Here is a 27,135-nt window from a genome sequence, read left to right as displayed (position 1 = left end):
TTCGGTGAAATATTCAACGAACAAATCGAATACTTAAGTGACGAACTTAAAAACATTTGGGATAGTGAATACTATTCGCAACACTTTGAAAGCACACTAAAAGTATGTTCAGATAGCATCAACTTCATAGAAGAATTAGAGAACTATGTAAAAATTGAAGACCAAGGACAAGCAGGTTCTTCATCATTTAACCTGTCAAGAAGCCTAACATCAACATCAACACCAAAAGATGTCCAAATAAATACAAACTTACAATCAAAACAAAAATCAACAATAAAACCCGATAAACAGTTAACATCAAAGTTATTTGGAAATCAACAGAATTTCACACACAAAATGGATATATCTGATTCGGAAGACAGAGATGGAAGAATCGGAAACTTGCTACCACCTTCAGTAAATCAAAGGGATAGACGAAAATATCAGAACCCAACACAGTATAACTACAATAGAAATAACACTTATATTAATTCGTTGAACGATAATCGTGAAAACAATGAACTATTCTGGGAAAAACAAATGTAAAATTATCAAGATCTCAAAGAGGAAATAACAGAAAAAGTAACAAATCACACAAACAAACTAATTGATAATATAGGAAAACAAATTTAGACAAATTAATGAAAACATAGAGAGACGACAAGAAGAAGCAATCGGAATGGTATTTGACGAACTTGAAAGAACATTAGATAATATTAATCGACAAAAAAACCTAAGATCAGAAAACGGAAATTCGAACAATGACAGAAACCTAAGTAATAATAAAAATCATAATAATATACAAAATACTAATATTCCAAACAATAGACAACAAGAAAACCGTACTCGAAGATCAAACTCAATTACAACAGAAGAAAGAGAAACGACAGTAACAGAACCTCCCTTACCCTTCTATAAACAATTAACATCAATGAGTATACACGAAGAGCCACAAATAGAACAGAACATTACTAGTGGTTCAGTACCAACAACAATACGACCATTTGACTGTACAGATCCGGAATATACTGCTGAAGAATATCTAAACAGTACAGTCGCTGCAATGATATTTAGTAGCGGCATAGAACCAGTAATTAAACCAGGTCATCATCAATGGAAAGTAAAAAGAGCAGCTCTAATATTACACACACTTCAAGGACCAGCTCAAAAATGGTATTCCACTCTTCCAAGTGAAACTAAATTGGATTGGGAAACATTTTGTAGAGAATTTTCAGACATGTTCGACTCCGAGAAATCAAAACAACAAGCAAAAATAGTGTTACAACAACTACAAAAAACACACAAATGAATCATTACGATCACTCGCACTGAGAATAGAAACACTTGTAAAAACAGCATATTCGTTATATACAGAAGATTATAGAAATAGCGTAATGAATCAAACATTCATTAGATGCTTAGATAACGAATTAGAAACAGCAGCATTGAAAAAACATGCAAATCATAAACAAACGCCAAGAGAACCAGAAATGCCATTTAAAATACTAGTTGACAAAACAGATCAAATGGATTTAACAAGAACAATAACTAACAATCACAAAAGACAATATGAAGTTAACCAAACTACAACTAACATTAGTGAAGAACTCAAACAAATGAATGCAGCATGTAACAACATAAACGATCTTAATGATTTAAATTATTGATCCAAAATGATTTAGAACAATTTGAAGGAACAATCTGTAACGTTCTAAACGGAATTAATAACACATACGATAGAAAAAACTTTAAAGGAAGACTAAAATTTGCCCTCTTTTGCAGCTATTGCAGCTCACACGGTCACACAAAACGAAGATGCTTTAAAAGACCACGTAGAGAAAACATATCACGACCAAAAGAAAGATCATTTTATAGCCATATGAGGAATAATCAAAATCTACCAAACAGAAGAATTGATTCGAATAACATCAACGGACGACAATTACCATCAACATCACCAGTATACCAGAATTCCCGAAGCAGAACACCATACAGATCACAATCAAGAAATAATTCAAATAATAACTCATATAGCAGTGACAACCGATACTATCAAGGACATCGCAATTCGAATAATAGTTATAATAATAGAAACGGAAGCTATAATAGAAACAATTATAACAGGAGTAGAACTAACAGCTACAACAGAAACGATAATCATAACAAATAAAACAATAGTAGATCAAACCCAAGATACACAAACGTAGTCACTCAAGACAACATTCACCATACAACAGAAATAATAATAATTACAATAACAATAATAGACAAAGACATTATAGTAAAGATTCAAAAAAAGCGATAGATACAGACAACGATCAAGTAGTAACAATAGACACTATTCTAATAATAATAATAGGGATGACAGAAGAAACTCAACACAAAGAGAACAAAATGATAGATATCATTCAAAAGATCGAAGAACAGACGGAAAAAAATACAACAATAACAAAAAGAACAGAATAAATAACAGAGAAACAGAAAGACAAAACGATGACCCACCTGGAATTGATTATTACGAATACACATCCGAATCATCGAATGAAGACCAAGAAATATTAGATAAATTTTATAACGCTAACGAAGACACGTACAACACAGTTATAAATACACTAGAAAGTAACCCAACCTGGATATTACCAATGCAACAAAATTGAACAAGACTTTACAAAACAAAGACCAATATTGGAGATCGATTTTCTATTAGACTCTGGAGCAACATTAAACCTTTTGAACGAAGATACTTGGAAAGAAATAAAATATAACAACCCAAACATATATCTAGAACAATCTAACAAGACGCTAACAGCAGCAAATAATACAACTATAGAAACACTCGGAACAGTGACACTAAATCTAACACCTGACAGGACATCAAACAACAGAAATAAAATTCTACATAACTTTAGCATACATTTTTACGTAACACACCACAATATAGTAGGAACTCCATTCTTCAAAGAATACATAGAAACAATAAATGTAAATACGAGCAAATTAACAATAAATACTAACACAATTCTAGATAATGACCTTATCTTTCTCATAAACAGTACAAAGGGATACCCTTATTACTCTCGATTATATCCAATCTTTAACAAAGAGACAATATACCTTGAACGAGACCAACACAAATGCATAACTTTTCCAATACCAATATTCAAAAAGATGGAAAAATCAAATGGAAAAATCATATACAACTCAATGTACTATTTCAAACCGATACACAAATATCAAAATTTATCCTTTACAGACATAAAAGATCTGTCGATAGAAAGAGAAGAGCTCATAGACATATTCTTGATAAAAAAAACCAGCACAAAGTAACAATCAACGCAGGTCAAATTGGTTTTATGTATCAAAACATTACATTCAAACAACATAAAGAAGAAATGTACCAAACTAATTCGATAGACTTATTTTCAGCATTATATCACCTAACCTATGAAAATGAAAACGACATTAACGAAATACTAAATATAAAAGAAAACGAAACAATTGAACAAGTAGCAACATTTGAAAGAAAACCAAATTTAAATGCAAATTTGATATTAACAAATATACAGAATCAGAAAAGGAATTCATTCAAATGTTTGATTTTCAACATTCACATCTAACACAAGAGGAATTCGAAAAAATTGTAACAATTATATTAGAATACAAACAAGTTTATGCAACAACAAAATTTGACGTTGGAAAACAAAAGTGAAATTGAATCTACCTACAAAAAAAGATGCAATTTTCAAAAAACAAAGAATAAGCAAAGTACCAATACACCTCAGAGAATGAATACAAAAACTACTAGATGTATTGAAGAAATACGACATAATTGCACCCGTAAACAAAGAACAATTATGTACAAGAAATACATTCGCAAACCCAGTAATTATTCTACGGAAAGGAGAATCATTAAAAATAGTATTAGACGCACGATACTAGAATAGTATGCTTGATGAATCTAAATGCAACTGGCCAATAGAACCAGTTGATGTAGCCTTCACACGAATAAATGGAAGAATATTTAGGACAACTGATCTCAACAGTGCATATAACCAAATACCTTTAGACAAACAATCAATGAGATACACTCATTTTACGATTGGAAATGAACAATACTGTTTTAAACAACTATTCTACGGAATATCTATTGGACCCGCAGCATTTGCATCAATATTAACACATTTCTTTTACCTCCTAATCCGAAAAGGGACAGTAATCACATATGTTGACGACATTTTCATCCAAACCAATACATATCCACAAATGTATGAAACATTAATAGACTATCATAAAATATTATTGAAAGAAAACCTCAAAGCAGCACCTGATAAAACATACTTCATGTTGAAAAAAGTCAAATTTTTAGGACATATCATTGAAGACAAAAAAGTAAAACCATTAAGTTCACGAATTGATGGTTTCCAGAAACTGGAACCACCAACAAGCATAAAAGCATTACAAAGACACCTTGGAACAATAAATTTCCTTGCGAAATACGTTTATGGTATGCAACCAATATTACAACCATTATATAACCTCTTACATAAAGAAAACGATTTCAAATGGACAAAAGAGCATCAACAAATTTTTGAACAAATGAAAAGAACAATAACACACAAATTAGAACTAACAATGCCGGATACTACAAAACAATTTTACATTATCACAGATGCATCAAACACAGGCATCGGAGCCGCACTTTTACATCCAACTGAAAGGAAAATAAAATTAGTATCAGCAAATTCCAGACTGTTCACACCTATTAAAATGCGATTATCAACACTAATCAGAGAATGTTCAGCAATAATTTTCGCTCTAACAGAGTATGAATTTTTACTAACCGGTTCAAACCACCCAATAGTATTATTTACAGATCATAAACCTATTAATTATCTATTTACTCAAAAGAACAAAGCAAATCATAGAGTTTATAGATTTCAACTAATATTAATGAAATTTCCACATAATTTGGACATTTTACACATAATTTGGACAGAAGGAAAGAACCTCGCCCTTCCCGATCTTCTAAGCAGAACAATAGACGAAGAACATTTTACAAAAACACGAGATATCACTGTAGAAATACCAGAAAACATAAAATTTTTCCTCGCAAAAACACCATTTACAAACAACCTCGAATGCAAATACAGCATATGTAACAATACAAATGACGATAAAACAGAAAAAACACATTACCCGGTGTTGGCTAACATACATAAAAACTACTTCGAAATAAATATCGATAAAAACGAATATCATCCAATCTCATACGAGAAATATAACACAGAAACAAAAACAAATTTGATCCCAAAATATAAACCCAAAATAAAGAATTGGCAATCACCAATTATAGAAAAGGATGATCTCATTATTGAGAAAAATCAAAAAGGACCGTACACAACACATCATGATGATGACTACCTCAGGTTGATAAATAACATAAAAACACAACAAAAAACAAATTACGAAAATGTAAAAATCTCAGAACTTTTTTACGATGAAAAAACAAAAATCACCGAAAACTTAATCAAAGACACGCAAATCTTAGATCCTGTACTTCACAAAGTGAAGATGTGGAAAAAACATAACAATAAACCACACTCAGTAACAATAGAAATACGTGGAAACAAATGATTATTCGCATACTTTCGAGAATTCAAATCCGTTATAATTGATGAAAACCCAGGAATCATTAAAATTGTAATCAATATTCACAAGAAATCAATACAACGAATCTGTTTACCACTCATACTATTACTATGCGCATTTTACAACAACCATTGCATCAACCTAGTAGGTCACACAGGCCTTGAAAAAACAAAAAGAAATATGATGGACAAATACTATTTTCCAAACTTTACAACTTTGATAAAAATATTAATAGCAGATTGCATACAATGCCAAACAAACAAAGTATTTGCTAACACAAGAACAAAAAGTAAGCAAGAACAGCTTGAACCAACAGAAAAATTTTTCATCAAAATGGAATTGATCGACACAAAAGGACCTATTCACCCAAGCAATAACAAAAATCCTACAGAACAGAAAAAAACTGACAGATGAAATGAATCTCAGATCCCGAACGGCTAAACCACTTGTGAAAAATACTTTTGTATTAGTAACAAATCAACAACAAGTTGATGGAGTATCCAAAAAATTAATTCCCCTGAAAACAGGACCATATCTAATCATAGAAAAACCTACAGAAACAACATACATATTTAAGGATAACAATAAAGAACAGATTATATTGCACAGAAATCACATTGTACCATATTATCCAAAATAAAAACATATCAAAATTGAATTACAAAACTACTTACTCACAAGTGAGATTCCAACATTAAAACAACCCAATGTAGCAACTGGAAATAAAACAAACCTAAAACGATCAGACAAAGAACATAGACATCAAAATAATCTTCGCAAGAAGAAAATAATATTATTAAAATAATAATTTTAACAACAACAACTATAAAAATAACTATAATAATAATATTAACAATTCTAAAAATAATAATAATATTTATAATAGTAAAAAGCAGCTAAAACAGAACTAAACTCATATAAAACTCTTGTAACGAGTTATAATGTACTTAACACTATACACACTAATAATAATATTAACTATAGTTACAAGTACTGAAAACTGTTATGATGTACTAATAGTGTTAATATTCTGAACACTGTACTGAACACTATGCACACTGAATACATTATTCTACAGTTATGATACTACTCCTTAAGTATTACATTCCTTTACTTATTATAATATGGCCATCTTCTATTATAATATGACCATCTCCTAGATTTTACTACACCACCACTCCCTATTCTCAGTATCATTGAATATACAGTTTTCCTTACCAATAAATAAAGGTTTATATTTTGTACACAGTATTTCCACTACTTTGCAAATATTCAGTATTTCTACAGCTAGCACACATTCCTAACCCGAACCTTGTGTGCACACCACCAAGACAGTAGAAACACAAAATAAAAAGACATCTATATTAACAAATGAAAACATCAATATTAAGAATATAACTAAAAGTAAAAAGTCTAACCCATACGTAAATATCATGTCATCAAAACAAAAATATAAATAGAACAAAATGTCACTAAACATTGTTACTAATTAGTGTTCAATAAATACCCCCTGAAAAAAAATAACATGTAATACATACCACCTTACGTTTTAACATCTTCTAGTGGGATAAGTTATAAAAACAACATAAATATAAAGGGGTTGTACTGTTTGAACATGTAAACACAAACTTCAACACTTTTGTAATCAAGTCATCACCGTCCATCGTCACCACTATCCACCGACAAACACCACCTCTGAACTGACACATATTCAGCAATAATCACCCATTGTCATTGATAAAACAAAGTCAAATAACAAACACTAAAAATAACAAACAAAATATCCCAACAGGATATACTAACACTAATATGTAGTGATAGTAGCCCTTGGAACCACTACTAATGAATAGAAAAAGGGTTAGTTCTCATGTAAACAAAATCAAATAACAAAAGGTCAAAAGAAAAAATCATATTTTAATGTTCCGGAGCTTGGAACTGGAATAGACGTTTGGAGATTGTCGACACTAAACAATAAACAAATAATCAAATATCAAATAATCAATGAATAAAATCCTCTAAAAAATAATTGAGGATCCGCGGATTGGAATAGACATTTTGTGGACGTTAAAATTAAAGAAACATTCATAGTAATATAAAAAAGAGCAACGATAATATTAATACAAAACGACAAGTAATAAACACGTAAAGGTAGAAATGACACAACATTTCACTAACTAATAAAAGAATAAACGGAAGCTAAAAGTAATGGGTTTAAAATAAGAGAGAACACACAAAACGGTCACATATAGATATCTTCTTCTTTTAAATTACTTCCTCATTTTAACAAGGAATAACTTCCTCTTTTATATAAATTCCCCCTTTATGAAAAGGAAACGAACAAGTAAATAATGTAATATAATAACTGTTTACGCAGATTGTATAACTAGTGTATGTAAAACATAAAAACTCTCTTAAACGCATCTTTGCCAGATCACATCTCACATGGACACATAAATCCACTATCTAAAACAAATAGCTATGCACATATACGGATATAACATCCAATTACAGTTATAACCTTTCAACTGTTTAACTTTCGATTAAATTCACTATCAACCATATACCAGTGTATGTAGCCACATAACTTTCGGCCATTTGACCTTCGACATTTTGAACAAATGAACTTTATTATACACCGTTAGCGCGTATATCAAAACTGTGTACGTCATAACTATGCACCTCATAGCAAATACGGACGTCATACACCTCATTAGTAAACTACGGACGTTATACAACAACGCTATACGCATCATTAGTACACATTATCAGTAAGCCCGTTAGTAAAGACAATCTTCATTAGTGACAACAATAACCACTAAAATCTAACAAGAACCACTGAACAAGGACGTCAGTAACACAGGACGTCAGTAAACAGATACCTCATTAGTATTTCAACTAGTTTCCTCCTTAGTATTATCATTAGCGAGAATAAGGACAATGTCCAAACGTAACCATGAACCCATTAACGGGGAGGAAACAAACAAATTGATACCCTCATCAGTAAGGTGAGGGATGATAGAACAAACCACAGGGACTTACAGTTCCCTTGCAGACGCAATTAGTAACAAATGAAAAATGTCACACCAATTAACTTTTTCAACGCCATGAACAAAAGGGTGATTACCACGGTAGATCTACAAAGATCACTTCACAGTTGAAGTAAACACTTAAACTGCACACCACTTCAATAATACGCAACACGTTCAACATGACGTCGATACCAAACCACTAATTAGCAGTTGCAGTTTGCAACCAACCATCTACTTGACCTCTGCACCATCTGCACCATTTTGCACCATTTGTACCAAATACCAACTTGGTAACTCATTAACGATATACACCAAAAACGTCACCATCTACTTCAACCACCTACATCAATTGCAATATTGATTAAAAACCTACTTGAAGCTAAAACACTAACAAGTAACAAAGGCACCAACAAGTAACTAATTACTATAACTAACATATCATGACAAAAGTACGTCATACTGCCATCAAACATACCAATTACTTACCAACATACCAATTACAAGGGAAAAACAACCATAACAACAAAGTTGAAGAAACTTCAGAAGGAATCTTCTAATTCGAAAACTAAGAATCCAAAAGTCTAATTAGACCCAGTAAATTAGTAAAATTGGCAACTTCAAGAACCAAGAAAAGAAAACGGAAGGTATACAAATGCCAGGAATATTATAGAGGTAACGAACAGTTGAGTTACAAATCACAACTCCGATTTTGTCTCGCACAAGTCACAACCTCAGATTCATTTGAAAAATTTGAAATTTCAGCTAAACTGATACACAAACATAAATTGAAATGTTCAGTGTGAAAATATTTCTCATTTCTAAAATTTCTCACTTCTAAAACTTCTCTCTATTTCTAACTTCATAGTTCCAAACACACTATAATCTCATTTCATTTCTAAAAGCAAAACTAAATCTAAACCCAAATTCTCAAATCTCATACTTCCTTAATCAACACAAACCAATTTGAGAAACCTTGTATTATTCCTTGCAACATTCAAATCTAACAGAACATATATTGTTCAATCAACTGTTTTATCAACAAAATTTCAACCAAACACGATTCAACAGTACCAGGTAACCTGAATTATTTTAATTTCATTTCTGAACGACTCATTCACCATTACAGTAACCATTGTAATGAAAAACCATCTATGATATCAGTCTCAGAGTTTATGAAATCATGAAACAGAAATCAACTTTTCATAAGGATAGTAGTTCAAATAGACGATTATATTGAACTTGAATATCCATCTGGTTGTCATATACATTTCCTTGACGACAGTATTAAACTAACAAACTGTAAAATCTCAAGAAAAAATTATCTTCTTCTAATAGAAGGAGAAACAGAAACTGGACAAGAAGTAAAACTTTTTTGGGGAGAAAAACATTTCGAAATACTAAAAGACACAGCACCATGTACTGAAACTATTACAGAATTTGAACAACTGAAACAACAAATTAACACAGACAAGTGTGTTAATATAAACGAATTACACACAGTTTTCTTAATAGTTTGCAAAAAAGACGCTGTAAAATTGTCAGAAGACAAGTTGAAAAACTAATTCAGTAATGATACCAATCATCGTTATTGTTGTATATCAATAACATATAATACAAACAACTTCAGAACTACCGTATTCTCATAGTGCGACACGGTTGAGTGTCAGTTACACCAGCAAATAACTGTCACTCTTCAGTGAAGCATTATATCTAATGTGCACCTGAATAACGTTCCTACAACATTCACCTCCATACAATCACTACTCCATTAAATAATCAAATAGAACACCACATAAATAGTTTCAACAATTGATTTTTCTAACGCATTAATAGCAACATACTTATTAATATCTAAAATAATATTTTTCTCAACTATCTTTCTCGTACCGTGTATTGTAGTTATTGCGTCATATCTGGCTACAGTAACAATATACGAAATTATTAGACATCGTAGAGTCATCTACGCTAGTCCACCAGTACAATAACAAAATCAATGCAAGCAACACATTCAGACATATTCCACTTATGCAAATCCAATATAGCTATAATCGAACTGGAAATATTTAAATTTATTAAAATCGCAATAATAATTTATTTTTTCAAACGCATGTGTTCAACGTTAATAGAATATTTTGTAAATCCATAAAAATTGATCCTATACCGGATATAGAAGAACCTATATAATAAACACTACATTCCCAAAAATTTTACCTCCAAATAGGATTTCCTGAAAATTCAACATTATACGGCAACATTCTAATTTATCAATTGCAACTTAGAATTGAAATTAACGAAATTTGGATATCAAATCTAGGAGCACAAACACAACAACCAGAACAAGAATTAACACCACTAATAATCCTCTCACCACCATTCGTACAAGTCCCATCACATGGACCTGGCTCAGGAGCTTAAATTATTTTGCAAAAATTGCGTCGTCTAACAATAATCAAAGTAACAATAATCATCAAGAAAGACCACATCATAACGAAGTTACAGATTTAACAAATATACCAATATCACCAGAAATTGATGATAATCCCGAAAATCCATACACCGTACGGCGCGACCGCCCGGAAAAAAGAGAACTCTTAAGAGCACGACGTCGATCCTCGCTATCATTCCCGACACAAGAGTCAACGCTCGTTTCATATGGTTCAACAGATATAGAATCTAATATAATAAGACCTATAGACGTAGTAAACTCAGAACCACCATGTAGAACAGGGACACCGTCATTACACATTTTTAGCTTTTGTTCTCCAAGCGATCATTCCGGTAATAGTACAATCTAAACACCCACACAATCTGAATTGAGCAAACCCATTTTACTACCTACATTCAAACAAAGACAAGATTTCAATTTTGTTCAAGAACACTTTCGAGCACAGCCATTACACTCACCTAATAGTTCCCTCTGGTCAGCAACATCACCACAATCCGCAAGTAGTAACACAACAACACAAAGATCAAACCAAACATCATCAACGAATACATCTGTAAGCGTACCAAACGTTGAAATAACAAACTCCCTACAGCCGCCAAGAAATACAGTTTTATCCCCATCATCCTGTATACCAGAAATAAGACTATCATCAAACCATCCTGGTAGAAAACGATCCATACCAATACTTAACCCAAATCCACCTACTAGAAGTAGGACTAATGAACATACATATCTTTTCGCACTAGATCATAAAACTTGGAATCCACCTCCACCGTTATACGGACCCACTAATCTCGGTGATGGACTTACTAATTGGTCAAGAAGTAGACTAACAAACACATTAAACCTTACACACCCATCTCTCGAACTTAAATTTAACGCAACAATTAAATACGACACTGTCCTTAATCACCCACTGCACGCAACTACACCATCAATAGTAACAATCACACTTCCAGCACCGTTCATCTTCATTGACTTTATATATAAATTTGACAGATACACAAAACAAACATTAGGATTTGCAACATTCTACAATCCACACACTGGTCTATCATACACAAGTCGATTCAATTAAAAGCTATTATTTTCAAATTATTATTAATAATAATATACACATATATGCAAGTTGAAACCAAAATACAATTAGAACAGAGAATAAAAAATGATGCTAGACAACGCATTTAAGACCGTATAAATGAAAAAATGCAAATACACATAAAAAATTTTAAAAATAAAATCAAAAGAAGAAATGGAAAAGATCTACACCATGTATTTAAGAATGATATTAACATTAACACTAATCCACAACATTTCAATAACACAAAAATCGAAGAACTCGATGACTTTAGAAACAACTCAGACTATGAAGAAATGTGGGAAATAGCCATCGATAAATGGACACGAAATTGGAATTTTTACAGAGAACGGTTAACAGATAATATATTAGATAAATTTGGCATGAACATTAAAAGACAAAAACGGCAAACAAAAAAAGACTTTGTAGAACTAACAGGACAGAATATCAACGGCTCCGCAACAGGACCACAAGACATTTTCATTGAACACTACGATTGTGATGCAGGAGAAATAACTAATGTTAAATATTACGAATTAAACAAAATAAGCACATGTATATTCAAACCACTAGATTTAGATACGACAAAAACCGAAGTAAAACTATTATCGAAAGCACAAGCAGTTGAAATCAAAGCATACGCTGTTGCAGGAACAATTGAAGAACGCCTAGAATGGTTTTCACAACACACCGATTATATTAGAGCTAATAGACCAAGTTATTACGTCTCAGATGCACAGAGAACAAAAATACTCGACGCAGATGAAGTTCGTAACGAACTCGCTAGAACAAACCCACTTAAAAACACAAAATACAAACCAACAAGATATAACATCTCATTCAACTACATTGCTAACCCACCACTTCAGAAAAACATCGAAGAAATGCAAGGCGGAATACAATTCAACCTTGATACTCCTATGGTACCACCATATGGACGAATAGTTTATGACTATACGAACCCAATGTGGATACCAAGCGCAATTAAAAATGCGCAATCAAACTGCATGAAAGGACCAAGAATACAAAACAGAATAGATATATTAGACTGGACATTAGAAATACGAGAAGTATCACTAATATTAAACTTAGATAATGAACAAATAGCGTATATGGGAACAAAATTACCATGCGACCTCCAAAAAAGAGAATGTCAACCGACACCTTTCACCAAAGCAACCATAGTTTGGGAACCACAAACACATTGTCAATTATTTGAACTTATAAGATTTGACGCATTTATGGTAAAATACCAAGACAGATATTGGATAGAAACAAATGTCGAATGGACAACAGTTCAACAACATGATAAAACACAAAAATAAAAATGAACAAAACAGACACTATTGCCACCAGATTTGAAATATATCCATTAGTCGGACGCGAATGCGGTTAACTTCAACCAATACACAAAACCGAATACGACGACATTTAGATAATATACGAATACGGATTCGATATGCATACAGGACAAAAAGTAACAAATGAAAAAAGAAAAATTTGAAGAAAAAAAATTTATACGCATTAAACCAAAACAAATAACATCACAAAGAACACGATATGAGGACGAAGAAAACAAACACTACTACTATTGTTTTGTAAACGAAAACACACACATGAACATGAAAATGGACCTTTACATGAGTAACATATACTCGAGATTAAGTCTAGGAGCAAAAGAATTTTACTCGAAAATTTGTGAACAAACTAGAAACATTCGACAATTACCACTGACACAAGTACAAAAGAACACACCACTCTTAGGATACATCCTCACTGGAGATAGATCCATCTTTGTAGAACAAGAAGGAGTAAACGTAATAAAAATGTATAATTGCGCGAAAAAATCATCACCTTTATACGTGTCACAAACCCGAGAATGTTATGACAAAAGACCAATACTGTATAAGAACAGAGTACAATATGTACATCAACTTACAAGACAAACATATTTATGGGCAAAGAAAGTCCACTGTTCACATAGCAACTTTGATCAACTAATCTCAATAGATACCGAAGGAACAGCACGATATAGAGTAACACCTTATCCTGTAAAATAGAAACAATATTAAACACTATATCACCCGAAGAAATCGTACTTGATAACATGTTTAGTAAAGCAAGTTTAATAGAAAGCGGTATATACAGTAAAGAACAACTCATTCAAGAACGAAAACGAGATTTATTACACGAATACATGTGAGATCGTGAAAAACCATTACAAGAAGCAACATCAGCAAACGCACAAAAACTACTAGAACTTGAACAATTAGGACTACTACAAAATTCTAAAAATTACGAACAATCAATAAAATGGTTAAGAGACCTGAACATAAATGGATATAACTTCCAAATCCACCAACCTAGTGTTAACTGGAAAGAAATATTTGACGGAGCATGGCCTAAAGAACAAATATTAACCATCTTTGGTTGGCCATGGTACGTCTTAGAAAAAATGGCAATAATTTACGCAATGATAAGTATGATATTATTTATAAAAAACCTTATTATCAAATTCTACAACGCTTTTGCAATACATAAAGCAATTGGCAAACAAGTCAGTATAACAAAAACACTACTTACAGGAATATTTGGAACCTTTTCTCAAACACTAACACAACCAGTAGCTCAAATACAACACGAAGAAGAAAATAGCCATTACAGCTATGAAAATTATACACATTATGGAAATCACAATTCAAACAAAAAAGCATACGTTTCGTAGACATTCCACAGATATAACACATACAACAGATTATATCGATAATGATAAACCTGCAGAAATTTATGTAGACACAAATTACAAACATTATAACACAACAATTCGTAGAACGAAGAAAGGTTTACAGTTAAGAACAACAAATTCACCTCTAAAGAAACAAAAACCTCCATTACCAGAAAGAAAATATAAAGAACCATTAAGAGTAGAACAATTAGAAACAATATCGAAAAACAAAGTGCAAACAGCACCATTACCATTAATTCCCCCACCTCCTGCATATCAATGTTTAGGAAATAATGTATCATTCTATAATCCCCCTACAACCCACAACGCACATATTCCTAGTGCGCCTCACATTCAACAACAACAATCTACATCATTTAAAACACACTCATATGAAACACCAATGAACATCACCCAACAAAACAGAATAGATATATTAGACTGGACATTAGAAATACGAGAAGTATCACTAATATTAAACTTAGATAATGAACAAATATCGTATATGGGAACAAAATTACCATGCGACCTCCGAAAAAGAGAATGTCATCCGACACCTTTCACAAAAGCAACCATAGTTTGGGAACCACAAACACATTGTCAATTATTTGAACTTATAAGATTTGACGCATTTATGGTAAAATACCAAGACAGATATTGGATAGAAACAAATGTCGAATGGACAACAGTTCAACAACATGATAAAACACAGAAAATAAAAAATGAACAAAACAGACACTATTGCCACCAGATTTGAAATATATCCATTAGTCGGACGCGAATGCGATTCACTTCAACCAATTCACAAAACCGAATACGACGACATTTACATAATATACGAATACGGATTCGATATGCATACAGGACAAAAAGTAACAAATGAAAAAAGAAAAATTTGAAGAAGAAAAATTTATACGCATTAAACCAAAACAAATAACATCACAAAGAACACGATATGAGGACGAAGAAAACAAACACTACTGCTATGGCTTTGTAAACGAAAACACACACATGAACATGAAAATGGACCTTTACATGAGTAACATATACTCGAGATTAAGTCTAGGAGCAGAAGAATTTTACTCGAAAATTTGTGAACAAACTAGAAACATTCGACAATTAACACTGACACAAGTACAAAAGAACACACCACTCTTAGGATACATCCTCACTGGAGATAGATCCATCTTTGTAGAACAAGAAGGAGTAAACGTAATGAAAATGTATAATTGCGCGAAAAAATCATCACCTTTATACGTATCACAAACCCGAGAATGTTATGACAAAATACCAATACTGTATAAGAACAGAGTACAATATGTACATCAACTTACAAGACAAACATATTTATGGGCAAAGAAAGTCCCCTGTTCACATAGCAACTATGATCAACTAATCTCAATAGATACCGAAGGAACAGCACGATATAGAGTAACACCTTATCCTGTAAAATAGAAACAACATTAAACACGATATCACCCGAAGAAATCGTACTTGATAACATGTTTAGTAAAGCAAGTTTAATAGAAAGCGGTATATACAGTAAAGAACAACTCATTCAAGAACGAAAACGAGATTTATTACACGAATACATGAGAGATCGTGAAAAACCATTACAAGAAGCAACATCAGCAAACGCACAAACACTACTAGAACATGAACAATTAGGACTACTACAAACTTCTAAAAATTACGAACAATCACTAAAATGGTTAAGAGACCTGAACATAAATGGATATAACTTCCAAATCGACCAACCTAGTGTTAACTGGAAAGAAATATTTGACGGAGCATGGCTTAAAGAACAAATATTAACCATCATTGGTTGGCCATGGTACGTCTTAGAAAAAATGGCAATAATTTACGCATTGATAAGTATGATATTATTTATAACAAACCTTATTATCAAATTCTACAACGCTTTTGCAATACATAAAGCAATTGGCAAACAAGTCAGTATAACAAAAATACTACTTACAGGAATATTTGGAATCTTTTCTCAAACACTAACACAACTAGTAGCTCAAATACAAGACGAAGAAGAAAATAGCCATGACAGCTATGAAAATTATACACATTATGGAAATCACAATTCAAACAAAAAGCATACGTTTCGTTGACATTCCACAGATATAACACATACAACAGATTATATCGATAATGATAAACCTGCAGAAATTTATGTAGACACAAATTGCAAACATTATAACACAACCATTCGTAGAACGAAGAAAGGTTTACAGTTAAGAACAACAAATTCACCTCTAAAGAAACAAAAACCTCCATTACCAGAAAGAAAATATAAAGAACATTAAGAGTAGAACAATTAGAAACAATATCGAAAAACAAAGTGCAAACAGCACCATTACCATTAATTCCCCCACCTCCTGCATATCAATGTTTAGGAAATAATTTATCATTCTATAATCCCTACTACAACCCACAACGCACCTATTCTTGGTGCGCCTCACATTCAACAACAACAATCTTCATCATTTAAAACACACTCATATGAAACACCAATGAACATCACCCAACCAACACATTATGAAATACCACAACCATCTAATACATCTACGAATACACAACATCTGATACCAACAGTAAAATTGATGGATATACAAAATCCACCACCGATAGATTTCGATCAACTGAAAATAACGGCTAACAAAATGCATAACCTTAGCCACAGTTTAGACATATTGAAAAACGATGATCAACCACATATGAATGAAGTAACATAATTTAAAACTCATTCGACAGATACATACGAGGTTTAACAACAACCTCGCAGTACAAGAACATCTAACATCACACAATTCGTCATATTTTAAGTCATTTCTCTTCCATTAATTAAACTATCTTCAAATGTCTCATCACCTTTATCACATTCTTTTCACATTATTTCATATATCTCACCTACCAATTTTCTCTTTCACCATATATTTATTCATACATGTAAAACCCTAAAACCAATCATTCCATACTTTTTATCCTTCACCAATACATGCAGATTCTATATATATATATATATATATATATATATATATATATATATATATATATATATATATACATATATATATATATATATATATATATATATATATATATATATATATATATATATATATATATTTAATTCGTGAATACCTCACACGACATGCATATATAGTAATTCATACTAATATGTAAAATTAAACTAATATGCAATAACAAACTCATCGTCAAACGACGCTACGTCAACACACAGATATAACATGCTTTTCTGATATAACAATATTTTCTTGGTAATAATCATAACGATATCAAATAAGAACAGGATAATAGTAACAACTGTGGAAACAATCAAAATGAACAAATTATTTTTCAGTAACAAATTATTTCTTATATCAAAGAAAAGGTATTAAACACTGTAACAATTGGTACAACTGTACCAGAATGGATTTCGAGAATGAATCCCCCTACAAAACAGACTCTCCATTAAGTTATGATGTGGAGGAAGGTGAACTCAGCCCTGGCTCTGGCCGATCCAGCCCAGGAACAATCCGCGACAACGCATCGAATTGTAGCACACAAACGGATGACAACTTTGATTACCCACAAGAACGAGACACCACTATGCGAATAGAAGTAGATACTGCAAAATCTGCACAACAAACGCAGACTAAACAACTTACACCACAAGAGATAGCAACCCACATTTCAGAACACATTGGTAAGAAGCTACAGTCGGATACCCGACGAAATTTAGATTTGTTCCATAACAGAACAACTGAACAAGGCACAAGCACTAATTCACATAGTTATCAGAACACTAGACCGAGTAACAACATTACGAATGAAACATATACATCTCCTCCCTTACCAACTTATCCACCACCAGTACGACCACCCCCACCTGATGATTACACAACCGTAACTAACAGAATACCGAACAATAATTGGACAGCAACGAATCCACATCACATTAGACCGAACAACCTCCGGTTTCCGTACGCAGTTACACCTAGGAGTAACAATAGAAAGTCGTTTTTTCACCAATCGACTAATGAACAAACCCCTACAACAACTGTAATGGAAACAATTTGGTTCCAAGAGAAGGACCCGAGAACTCTTAACAACCCACACAACATTAATTATAATCCTTTGCTATCGTACCGTAACTGGTCTGAAATGCCATTCGACTCAAGGGAATATAATTTCGTTATAACACCTTTACATAACTTAAAAAATCGCGTCTCGGAATACTTCCCGCCTCTCCCATCCGAGAATACTAACACTGTAAAACGTAGTACTAAGAACATGGGGAGAGATAAACTACATCAGTCAACATACCCCATCCTTAAACAATTCTATAGTCTAACAGAACGCTTCATGTACGATTACGACTATGAGTTTAAGGTACCAGTAAACTGTATTTTTGACTACCTTGTCGCCAAGGCATCCCAAGATCTTTCGGCTTACAGTGTGTTTGAACATCAAATTTTCCAACTAAGTTTTAACTTCCTCCATCCAACACCAAAGGATGTACAGAACAACAATTATAGGGTACACGAAACAAAGTTAATACACAACTTGATATACTATACGTTCCTACAAGATAAGAACATTAACACTACTAAGAATTACATATATATTAACGATCAACTAACTTCACCATATTTCTTAAACTACGGATATAAGCTCAAATGGGACTATACTATCGGGACTTTACGTAATTTTGACCCCATTAAGAACTATTACATTTTTCAACCTAAGGAAGCACCGGAACGACCACTCAATGTACCAATAGAAGCGCTTGAACCGTGTGAAGAATATCACACTTACCATTTGGAAGGCAGCGTAACAAATCGAGCCTTTAGTAATAGAATACAATTCAATAACGAACGAAAAGCAACAGAAATTGAAAAAGAGATACGGAACACAGTTCAAGCGTCGATAACTGACATTCCAATTGACGAAATAACTAATCTCCTCGCACATTTTCTGTCAAAGAATGATCATTTCCTTAAGGAATACCAGCATTAGAAAGACAGAACAAAACATCCTAAAAAAAGGGATAAACTGTAACAACAACGACTAAGAACAAGTAACAATGTCGAAATCCAAAACACTTTGGATTGAATAAATCTGAACAATTAGTATCCAACTATGAATCCCCCTGCATATTTGTTCTACACTTATTGCAGTAGCAATTTATTCTACAACTGTTTAAACAAACTATTTGTTATATTTCGAATCTCTTTGTTTAAATAACCGTCTATTCACTTTGTACAATCCTCTACATTTGTACCATCCTCTACAATTGTACACCAGTTTATATCCCTTATAACTATTGATAGTTATAACAATTGACAATAACACTTGATGTGTAATAAACTTTAGATAAAAATCAATTTTGTACTTTTCTAAAAATCTTCCTATCCTATTCTTAGAACTATAAATGTACATATGCAAAGATTTTCCATAGTTAGATATATGCAGTTTTGTAAATAAAGAAAACACAAAAAAGTAACACATAATTTGTAGTATGAACAAGAGGAACGGAAATAAATAAGTGTAACAAAAGTACTATACACAACACAGTGTATAATAACATATTATAAGCTATAGGTATTATGTAACAGACATGCACGATAAATTCAACAGTTAACGTATACATAGTTATTCAATGGATTAAGTCATGTGAGTCATGACATGACAATTCTACCAATTTCAGTAATAACATTACTCTATAGAACTAGCTCAAAACTCCGTATCAAAAATAACAACATGTAGGAAATTTATTTTACAATCAAATCTGATACAACTACATCACGAAATATTGATAATTTCTACCAAACCGAAACATAGGTATATGACATCTCCGAAAATTTCAAATAGCAAAATATAACTAATTCATAAATAAGTCTTTGACTTTATAGACTAAATATTATACAATATATTTTACAACATGACAGTAACAATCAAAACATCATTTTTCTGCATGTAAATAATAACCTAAAACTATCGCATACATAATACTGGTAGTTACATATACATGCAAACCTCTATAGTAACAACTAACAACAATACACCTATTTACAATTAACAAGGTATGATTCCCAAAGGAATTATTTGGAAGGTTGAATATCAATGTGTCGTATCAGGCGAACCTTTAAACAAATAAAGCGCGTAGACGGATAACCTACTAAATTTATCCAATGATGAAATACCCATTAATGGAAATAAGGCAATTGGACGTTTTTGGACATACCCATTATAAACTGTAAGCAAGATCTGTAACCCTTACTAAATTTACAGACATGAAATACGCGAAATAGTGAACAATATTCTGTAACAACTAACAAATCCGCAACCTGTTCATCTTCAGTAACAACATATAACATGACCAAAACAGTCACATGTCAGTAACATTTCTCGTTATTGTCGACAAACTTTTCGTTGACAAACTACCTAACTACCCTCGATTTTTCCAACGAATTCCATATAACATTCAAAACAAATGATTTTATTTTTTTCTTTCCAACCGGAGGGGATACTACGTATAACAGAACAATTACAACACCTAACATGATATTCAAACATAGAGAAAAACTTTAAACATTAAAACAACTAACACAAGCAAATCAGGTAAGTCAGGTAAGTCGCCAGACATAAGGAGAGGCTCCAACATCAACACTGGGCCTACCCGAAAGGATCTTCACCCACTGGAAGTGGTACTGGAATAAATACTTTCGTGGTTGTTGATGTTCTCTCCTTGCTCTTTGGGCAACCTGTGTCTCGGAACCGACCTACTGAAGAACGAAATACAAAGCAACACATTCAAAAAGAAAAGAAAATCCTTCAGAGAGAGTAGAGAGAAATTGATTTATTGTACTGATCAGAAGAATTTCAAAAAACTCAAAACCCCGGAAAGATGGTGTCAATGTTGACTTCCAACAAAAGACTTGAAGACTTTATTTATTTCAATAAAATAAAGACTGAAATACTCAACCCTGATTGGTTGAAAAAGGGAAAATACCTTTCCTTAAATGTTTGACTGTTTTCCCTTTTACCATTCGAACTTACCCCGATAGTCGGTACTAGTCACAGACCTGATATAATAATAAAGTATATTTCTCTCTCTCTACTCCGCTCGTGTTAAGTATTGAGATATACGTTAGACTTTAGCATTGGGGCCCGTGCACTGTCTACTGAAGCTCAGATAGAAGAGTAATATACTAGAGGTCTAGAACTTTAGTTAGTCAGGTAAGCCTTAAGAGTATCCGACATTCTTGAGACAACCATATGACAGTTCCAGAAGTAACCTATAAAAGCTAAGCTCAGAACACGTCTTAATATTTGTGATCTTACAGTTTTAACTTTACTTTGTCTTGTGAAAAGAGAATTATCTTTGATATTCTCAAAATTTTTTTCTGAGGAACGAAGTTCCTAAGTAAGAGAAACTTCGTTCAAAGCATAAAATCAGTTTCTCTTACTGGCTTTAACGAATCCTAGTTAAGTTCACAAACTGCGTTTTTGAGCAATTGAATTCGCTGAGAAGCACAAAGTGCGAACTTCGTTACATTTGTTAACTTTGATTATCTGTAAAAAACTCTCGCAAAATATTAGGAAATTGGAGGCGGAAACTATTTGCCATAACCAGTAGCTAGGACAGTTGCCGAGAGCTGAACATAGGGGATTTTGCAATTTCGAATTATAACTTGAGTTATTAACCAAAACTCGACAAAAATTCGATTGTTTCTTTTTGAACTATTTTGTTATTCTGACGGAAACAAGTTTATTATACATCAAAGCTGAGCAATTAGTTATCAAGAGAAATTGAGCACGAAGTGATGCAGCGTTATTCGGCAGTGTAGCGGATAATACAGTTAACTGCAAAAACACAATACCCGGACAGATTTGAAACCGCTAAAACGAACTGGGCGGTGTAAAGTTTTCTTTGACTTTGATAGGAGACATTTAGGTGACGGAAACCGACATAACCCGTTAGTACAATGTTGTCTCTACTGCTACATTGGCTTTGATTCTGCTGATCGCTTTGCCACACACATAAGAGGTCGACATGGACTGCCCTCGAGATCTAGTGAAACAAACAGAAGACCAACAGAATCCGCCTTTCAAGGAGCACTTCAAGTTTTCACTATTGATGGAACGGAGGACGACCAAGATCTCATGGAGTTCATGCTGAACAATAGACATCATAATGACTTAAAAACAGCGAAGTTTCGAAAGCTGCCAAAAAAAGTTCAGTTTGTTGTGTCTCTGGATCTCTACAAAGAAAGAAAAAACGAAAATGACAACGAAGAACAAGCTATCGAAATCTTTTCTAGCTCTGAAATGACTACACTGTACTTGGACGGACTCTCAAACAAAGATTTTTTTCAAGATGTTGATTAAGATGTTGAATATTCTCTTCATGTTTTCGTCACAAGGCAGTGGATGGATTTCACGCAAAGTAAACAGACTGGAAATCAAGATAGCCGCCTTTGCCACCGTGCATGGATCGTCATATATAGCTCTACCTGGATTCCTGCACGGATGCCGTTCATTGCTCAACATACGAAACCATTTTGACCAAAATTGCTTCGTGTATTGTTTCGTTGCCGCGTATCACATCAAATTTCGAATCAATTTACTGACAGAAGGTAGATCGGGAATTGAAAAGACGAATCCAGATATGTACAAGAATGCGGAACGACAGCAAGTTGGACACTATCAGATGCCCATGCCCATAAACAGGATCCCATACTTTGAAGACGCCAACGACGTTCGAGTCAATAATTTCGGTTACGTGTTTCTTTAATAATATCAAGAAAAATCAAATATTCCCGCTAAACGAATCAAAATGTTAAAACTGTATTGGTCTTCATGAATCTGTTTTGTTTACAGAATCGAGGGAACAGGTTTGGTGATGATTTACGTCTCCAAAAAGCCAAACAAATCCTTCACAATGGTTCTTCTTCTTCTCCACGATGAGAATGTCCATCACTACGTTCTCATCTTGAATAGGGAACGATTTGTGGCATACTTTAAAGGTATAGCGCGAAATTGTTTTCTTTTGTGTATAAACAGATAAATTTATCAAAACCATGTTAAAACGTGCAGTGAACATGCAGCAGCAGAAATTGTGATGCCAAAAGAAAGCAACACTTCCCTACAGTTCCGAAACTGGAAAGCAACCTGGTTTCTGCCTATCGTTCTATAATTTGACACAGTATATTATCTTGTTCCAATCGCTACATCACAACCCTCACCCTCTACTTCCTACACAGTTTCAATTGAAAATCATGAACCTTTGTGGTTATGCCATAGCAGCCATCGGACACGGTAAAGCAACTCCTGTCTACTTTGAACTCAAAAGAGGTCACAACGGTTTGAACGAATTTGTAAAATTTTTGCACGTACTGGCGCGTGACATCTACAACCGAAAACGAGTTTTCTACGGACCCTACCGAGGACCTGTTCCAGCACGTGAAAATAACACAAGATGTTGGATCTGTGAAAACAAAATAAACGATGAGGCTGAGCTTGTTCTTGACCATTGTCACTACAATGGTCATTTTCTAGGGTGGGCGCATCAACTCTGTAACACTCGTCGCAGAACATCTAACTTTACGACAATGATTGGTCATAATATCACAAAATATGATATTCATCATATATGTCTCGCACTAGCAGAGTGTGAGCGGGAAACGAAGTTTGAAGTTATACTTTCTACGGACGAAAACTATATATCACTCTCTGTTGGAGTGTTTATAAAAAACTTTGAGTCGAAGACGGTACAACAAGTACTCATCTTCGAATACATAAGGTTAATTGACTCGTTTAACTTCATGCCCCGGTCACTCGAGTCCTTGGTAGCTGATCTGCCTGACAATTGCTTTGACAATCTACGCTCTAAGTATGAATCTTAATCCAATGGCGATTTTCAACTTCTCTGCCAAAAAGGTTTTTACTGTTATTCCTACATCACATCAGAACAAGTGTTTGAAGAAAAAGTGTTGCCTCCACTATCGGAATGGAAAAATACATTGCATAGCGGTGAAGTCACTATCAGCAAAACCGACTAAAATCATGCTCAAACAGTGTTTTCAAAATTTGGTTGTCAAAACATCGGCGGCTACCAAGACCTTTATCTAACCTGTGACACTTTGCTCTTGGCGTGCGTCTTTGAGGCTTTCAGAGATATCTGCTATGACACGTACGGTTTAGATTGCGCACAGTGCTATGGAGCATCAAATTTATCAGGAGATGCCTTCCTCAAGGTTTGCAAACCCGACCTACATTTGCTAACCGAGAGAGAACAACTTTAACTTGTAGAGAACATGATGCGCGGAGCAACGACTCTTTAAAGCAAACAACTGCCATCTGCCGAACTATGATGCTTCTAAGCCGTCTACATATGCTTTGATGCTAGACGCAAATAACTTCTACGGCAGCGTAATGCAGAACGATCATTTGCCCTTGAAGGATTTTGCGCTAGATGCTCGTATCACGCTCGATGAAGTACTTAAAATTTCGTCAACGGCACAGCATGGATATATCGTTGAATTTGATATTGATTATCCACCCGAATTTCATGAAGCTCATCAAGATTACCCTCTGGCGCCATCCAAGTTGAAAATCAAACATTCTTGGCTGAGCGTTACCAGACAAATTTGAATGTACAGATACACTTACCTTGAAAGTCATCTGGGTCAAAACTCGTTCAAACGCTGTTGCCTAAAAACCGCTACGCGCTACATTACCGGCTTGCACAATCCTACAATTCAATGGGGCTCAAAAGCACAAAACTTCATCGGGCCTTAAAGTTTTAATAAGGTCGTTATTGTTCGAAATGCTCAAAGTGTGCTACAAAGAACGCAATACTTTCATTTAATTGTTCAAAATCTTTGGAGAAAGCATGGCTGCGATGGAAATTGCAAAAAACGGTTTTATTGGAACAAACCTACTATTGTAGGGGCAAGTGTACTTGATCTAGCCAATTTACACATGTCCCAATTCCATTATACAGTGATGAAGCCAAATTTTGAATGCAAAATTTTCTACCCGTATACTGATTCACTGTTATACCGAATCAATACAATAGACGTCTATGAAGATATACGCCGAATTATTCATTTTTTGCAACATTTCGACCTGTCTTTTTATACACCAGGGCTCCCGTTCTTCTCCAAAGTGAACGAATATGTTTTCCTGAAGTTTAAGGACGAGTTTGCGAGCGTGCCTGTTCACGAATTTTGTGCAGCCGAAACTCTCAAGCCGAAACTCTACTCAATAATTGCAATTGGTAAGTTAGTTTTCATCACACTCACACCTATCAATATACAGCTTGTTAGTTGGTACTGTTCCCAGTGTTCAATATTTTAATTTAGATGGCGGGGAAAAGAAATCAGCTAAAGGCGTCACAAAATTAGCACAACGACAACTGACGCATGACAGATTCGAAGAAACTCTCTCCTCTGGTCGTTTGATCCGCACGAAAAACCATAGAATAGCTTCTAGCAGCCCCCAATTCCACACAGTAACCATTAATAAAGTGTCTCTCAACGCTTCCGACGATAAATGATACATTCTTGACATTGGGATCGATACACTGCCGTTTACTCAGATAAACATTGTCTTCAATCGTTTCTTCGACGAAGACGACAATTTCGATAATGAATCGTTGAGTTCGTGGTCGTCTGGAGAGTTGCACGAAACCACAGTTGAAACGAATACTGACAACGCTGCAATTCCTGACCCCGGCTTCGTAAGAACCGCCGCAATTACAGAGTCTGATATTGATTCTTATGAAATTGTCGATGAAAATGAAATAGAAGAAGAACGTCCAGTGTATAACCCATTTATTGATTATGAAGCGATAGAATCAGACTCTTAATTAACAAAACAAAGCGCTGTTTTCTATTTAATTTGACGCTTTTGTTTGTGGTTAATTCTCTTATCTATAACAGTTTCTATAACAATTCTATTCTATATGTTTTAACCTATAAATTCAGCTTTAATTCAAATCTACTTCGCTAGGTTTTGTCACAAATAAGCGAGAAAAGTTGATACTGGAATTGCTTTCCAGTAGCGCAATACCAACACTAAGCCGCCAGACAAATACATGTAGCGCAATTACCACTTTCCTAACATAAAAGATCTCTCCTAAGGGATCAGGGATCCCACTCTGCCGAATGGATCTCGAAAATATCTCCCCACCCCCGATCTTCCTGTA

Source organism: Convolutriloba macropyga, chromosome 8, assembly GCF_964194025.1.
Source record: "Convolutriloba macropyga chromosome 8, txConMacr16.3, whole genome shotgun sequence".
Taxonomy (NCBI): Eukaryota; Metazoa; Xenacoelomorpha; order Acoela; family Convolutidae; genus Convolutriloba; species Convolutriloba macropyga.
The sequence above is the reverse complement of the archived record's forward strand: the minus strand, read 5'-3'. Positions refer to the sequence as shown.